The 5,757-nt window shown below is 41.1% G+C and overlaps 1 long non-coding RNA gene across 1 annotated transcript; it reads right to left on the bottom strand.

Moving 5' to 3' along the window:
- Positions 1-4,752: 4,752 nt before the first annotated feature.
- Positions 4,753-5,481, bottom strand: LOC144459666 (uncharacterized). The gene is made up of 3 exons (XR_013488509.1): positions 5,389-5,481; positions 5,160-5,255; positions 4,753-5,025 (listed from the first exon to the last, which is right to left on the bottom strand). It is a non-coding gene; the product is annotated as an uncharacterized LOC144459666 (long non-coding RNA).
- Positions 5,482-5,757: the final 276 nt, after the last annotated feature.

The raw sequence follows: 5,757 nt of genomic DNA, 5'->3' as shown, positions 1-5,757 counted from the left end.
TTAGAAAAAACGTCAAGCTGCTGGTAATACAAAACTATAATGGACTTGCACTTGTATAGTGCTTTTCTGGTTGTTTGACCATTTACAGTGCTTTCACACAACTTGTCACATTCACCCATTTGCACACACATTCACACACTGGTGACGGAGGGTACTGTACAGCCACCTGCTACACAGTTTTCTAAACTCAATCACACATTGATGGAACAGCCATCAGGAGCAATTCAATTCAATATCTTGCCCAAGGACACTGCAACATGCGGACCAGAGGAGCAAGGGATCAAACCACTGTGGACGACCTGCTCTACCTCCTGAGCCACAGCCACCCCATTTAAAGTCAGAGGATCACTTAAATCATTAGGATTTATCCTCAGGGAATCATGAATGTGTCACTCCATCTGGTAGGTGTTGAAATATTTCATAGTTGATAAATGTGACCTGCTGGTGGTGCTTGTTGCAGAGCTTCTTCACTCAAAACCAAAGGTTCAACGTTATTGTGATAGTAAAGGAAGAGTTAGAGGATCACCGGTGTCATTAGGATTCATCTTCTGGGGATGAAGAATGGGTATAGAAAATGTCTTGGTAATAAATCTATTAGTTGTTTAGATACTTTTGTCTGGAACAAAAAAAACAAAAAAAACAAAAAAAAAAAACAATTCTAATGTTATGAGGGAGACAATATTATTTAACACTTTACATGAAGGTATCTACATATGGGTGACATGACACTGTCATAACTATGACATGACACCATCATGAACTTGTCATAAACATTATGTACATGTTATAAACATTTATGACTGCTGTCATTGAGCGTCATTCGGTTTTTGTAATGACAAGTTGACATTGTTTGGGTTGTCTTGATTAGGACAACTTTACATTCATTAAAGTAACATTACCAGAAGGTGTCTTTGTCATGACAAGTTGACATTAAATTTGTTTGGGGTGTCCTTATAATGATGAAGATGTCTTTGTATCAATCATTATGTCAACTTGTCAAAAACACAAAAAGAGGTGCATTTTTTTTTTGTTAATGTCAAATTGTCATGACAAAGACAACTCCTGGTAATGTCACTTTGATTAATGTCAACTTGTCATAATCAAGAAAACCCAAACAATGTCAACTTGTCATTACAAATACCGAATGACACTTAATGACAGCAGTCATAAACGTTTACGACATGTACATAATGTTCATGACAGGTTCATGACCGTGTCATGAACCATGTTATGACAGTTTCATGTCACTCTTATGTAGATACCTTCAAGTAAAGTGTTACCCAATATGATAACATGATCTGATGCTACTCAAACTGTGACCGGTGTCTTTGTTTTCACCTGATGGGAAGTAAGCGGTAGACAGGAGGAAGGCAATTCTCGTCCAGCTTGTAGCATCTCTGGAGTAATGTTAGGTCTTTGTCCAAATCCCCTGGGCTCCCTTCAGGGCTGTGTCTGCCCTTCTCCTCTCTTAGAAATGACTTGTGAGAGTTCTGGCTCAGCAGTCCTGAGATTGTAGCCTCTTCTCCAAACTTCCGATCATCCCTGTAAATGGAATCCTGGACAAAACTGCCAGAGCTGCTGTCTGTAGTGATGCTGGACTGTGAGCCCGAGGCAGGAAAGTCCTCCACTGGTTTGTTCTTGGACGTTTGCTGTTGGTCTCTCTCCAACACTGTCACTATGGCCTCAAAGACTTCTCTGGTGATGGTGGAGGGAAGGCTCAGGACCTCATACTTCTGTCCAACAAACAACTGAACAGAGAGTCAAACATTCATCATCTGGAATAGAAACATGCTGTTTGATGAAAATCTGCACTCTTGTAGTGTCAAATAATACTACACGACATCTTACAATAAAATTTGGACCCTGGGTTTCCTGACATTGCCGGAGATTCTCCACATGCAGCTCTACAGTGTCGTGGCGTTCAGCAACAGGTGAATCTACCCCCCAGCGGAGGTCGACCATCCTGAAGTCGTAGCCTCTCTGCTTACAGTACAGGTACAGTCTGGGATAAATGTTCTCCATGAGCGCACTTCTCTCTTCAGCTGTATCTGAATAAAACACATACACAAGTGGAAAAGGTACTTCTTCCTTTTCCAGCATGTCAATAGTGACTGAATCTGCTTTATAAAACACAGAAAGACACATTCTGAACAAGCAATAACGTTACGGCATCACTTTGCATTTAACATATATATGGTTATAGTTGTCACATGGTGCCTATATGTGTCTTGGCTGCCTCTGTTTAAAGGTACATTATTACAACCTCCTCCACTGTCACCTTGTTTGTTGTTAACTGAAACTTTTGACTCTGTCCTCATAGTGCCAACTATTGGCTGTGTCTATGTGCGCAGTGACATTCATGGCATTTAAAATGAATTAATGTATTTTCACATGTAAAGGGAGTACATATGAGCCTTTAGAGGTGCTGGTGGGCAGATACTGTTACTGTTAAACGCTATCAGGCTAGTTGTTGCCATGGATGTAGAAAGAGAACTGGATAGAGCTTCGGAGGCGGGGACCCGTTCATTCCTATAAAAGCTGCTCTGTGACACATGAAGCAAAAAATGTTCAACTTCCGTGCCTAAAAGGACCAAGATCTAAAATCTTTTAGTCATGAGGCTCTTCTAGACTTTCAAAATGTTATTGGACCATGTGGATCAAGTCCCAGAGGGACCTTGTGACCCTCAAAAAATGCATCCACAGATTTACTGACATGTTTTTCGCAATGCAAGTCCGTGGGAAAAAAGTCTCTCTGGGCCCAACAGAGTGCTGCAGCAATGACGTTTTTTTTGTAGGTGACCTGGAAATTAGTGTCACCCTGGTTTCTTTACAAAAATCCAATGGGATTTTGGATTATTGCAGAAAAAAAGCTCTGTGGCAAACAAGTTTATGATATTTTTCGATGAGGTCGATAATCCTCACAAATGAACACCACTTTTATGATTTTTGAAGCTTAAATGCAATCACCAAAGGTAAAAAGCTAACGTAAGGCTATAAATAAACTCAACTACAGTCGCATGACTTCAGCGTCGCCACCACAACAAGGCTGTAAACTGTGTTTGGCGTTATTTGGCATGATGACGCTCTGTAGTCTCATTTAGCCACTTGTTAGCAACTGTCTTTTTTAAGACACTTAAGGCTTCAAAATTCACAATGGGATATTAACCGATGTATTTTATGTCATAGAACAAAACGTGAAAGTCTTTTCGGCTTGTGTTAACCACAGACCTTATTTCAGGCATCTTAAGAAAAATCCATTCAGTGCGTTTACATGACATCAGAGAAAATCAATTCATTGTGTCAGTCTGACTAAAACCGGACTTTTAAATTAGTGTAAACGTGTTAGCGCAACTGAAATCATACCAAATCGAATTTCTAAAAGTTGGACGAACACACCCAGACTAACAAGGTGAAAGGGAGCATATTGCCACCTATGGTAGAGGACATACTTCAGCCAATAAACTGATTCCCCTCACGTATTTGTATACTGGGACAAGGACAGTAGTCCAATTAAATGGCCTATTCGAGCTATAACTATAACTCCACTTAACTGCGCATGTAAACGTACTTAGTGACTTCAAGACAAGGGAACCAGGAGTGGCAAAATGTTAACTCATTTACAGGTTTTGGGACTCATTCCTGCAGCACTCTACGGCTTCACGATATACCCGGAAGTTGGAATCCCACAGTTTGGCCACTTGGCTTCATTAAAATTATTATCAAAAGACTGCTGTTGTTCCTGTGGGCTTGGCTGTTACTCCCTTTGCTACGCTAAGCTTATGCTACGCTAAGCTAAAAGCCTACTGGCTCCAGTTTCATATGAATCGTAGAGACGTGAAAGTGGTATCTATCTTCTCATCTATCTCTCCATCAGAAAGCCAGTAAGTGTATTTCCCAAAACTTTTCCATTAAAATCAATCATTCAGGGAGAATTGATTGAGCATTAAGCTTTCTTACTACCCTGGAAATCCAGAGTTCTCGCGAGAGCACAATTTGAATTTGCTCAGCGAGTCACTCTGGCAATCAGTAATGATGCTCATTACCTATGCCCATGAAACCGAGCTGCACCAATCATCGGTGTATCTGATATAGGCGGGCCAGAGGCGAGCTAAACAGATGACGACAGCGCTGCGACGACGAAGTCCGGAATCAGTCAGTAAACACTACAAGATGGCTACGCAAGAACACCAGTTGTTTTGAAACGGCTTTGGCCGCTACAATGAACGAGTTAGACTTGGCTTTTTCTCTAAAAGAGGAACAGAAGACGGCGCTCAAGTCTTTCCTCTGCAAGAAGGACGTTTTTGCTGTTTTGCCGACTGGATACGGCAAGAGTCTAATCTACCAGTTAGCTCCGCTGGTAGCTAAGCGTATACGTCACCCGTTGTATTGTTCTGATTGGTCGTAGTGTTATCCAGTTGCGTGCAGTGATATTTATAAATGCATGCTTGGTGCCGCCCCTCGAGTTGGGCCATTTGCATTACTCATGGCCAGACCCTAAATCTTTCTAGATTTGGGTCTGGATTTCCAGGCTACTTTCTTACAGCAATGCTCTGTATTCACATTCATACAGGCTCAAATATACCAGACAGACTGACTTAAAACAGTCATTCAGAGTGATCCCAAATATAACTTGATGATTTTTAAACACCTGGCAGCCAGCCAGAAAAGGTTCTCTTCCACGGTGTGTGCATGTCAGATTTGTTCATTCTTACCTTTGTATCCACCGCATATGTAGATCATGAATCTCTTCTCTTCAACATGGAACAAAGGCTCCTCTTTTCTCTGGATCTCATTGGTTGTTGTACTGCACGACAAGTTTGTCACTGGGAGTTTGCTGTTGCATCTTTTATCCACATCATCTTTGTTTGACCTAACAGACAGATAAGCCCCACTGTCTGCCTCCGTAACATGACCTTCATCTTCATCCTCTCTGACTAGAGCATCCATGCTCCTTAATAACTTTGTTGAGTCCTCAGTTGTTCTCCCATATTCACGTAGGTTTAGTAAGGACTTGGCAGCTTGAACCTGTTAAAACACATTTGGACGTTGATGAATTTTGGAAAGGTCATTTGGTTGGGTACTACTCTGTTTAAAAGTCTCTTTATTTAATTTAAAGGATGGAGTGGCTACTTACATGTACAAGCCTATAAAGGACGCACCTTGAACAAATGGCCTTGGTGTAGTATATCGCTTAGCCTGTCCTCTAAGTATGGATCATTTTGGGTTTTGCCTGTTTGCTGCAGCTGTACTTGAAACTGGAAACAGACAGGATAACGCAGCAGTGAAAACCTCGAGATTGCTTTGGTGAAAAATGAATGGTCAGAGAGCAAAAAATGTATCGGCAAACATTAAGTGCTTCAGTGTTGGCTGTTGGCCTGAAGCACTTACTCTGAGGTGATTTATAGTATTGGACTCATCCTTCAGTTTGGGATCACAGCCCTTCCTGTTTGTCCTCTACAAATTAAGAACAAGAGAAGACATATGGATGGGTATGTTAAGGCCTGCAAACATTTCCAAACAGGAATTAGTCATATTTAAGTGGTACTTGACTTTACTCTGAACGTATGATACTGTACATAAAGTTTGTTGGGTTGTGAGAGACCATTTTAAAATCTTACTTTAAATGGGTAAAGTCAAAGCAGAGGCGGCCAAGATATCCTCACTTTAACTCCCGCTAATTGGTCGAGCCAAACCCTTGATCCTATATTTACCATAATCCAATGGCATCCTTTGTTAGACCTAGATTTGTAGCCTTCA

Source organism: Epinephelus lanceolatus, chromosome 22 (genome assembly GCF_041903045.1).
Source record: "Epinephelus lanceolatus isolate andai-2023 chromosome 22, ASM4190304v1, whole genome shotgun sequence".
Lineage (NCBI taxonomy): Eukaryota > Metazoa > Chordata > Actinopteri > Perciformes > Serranidae > Epinephelus > Epinephelus lanceolatus.
Note: the sequence above shows the minus strand (reverse complement) of the source record. Positions and strands in the feature narration are given on the sequence as shown.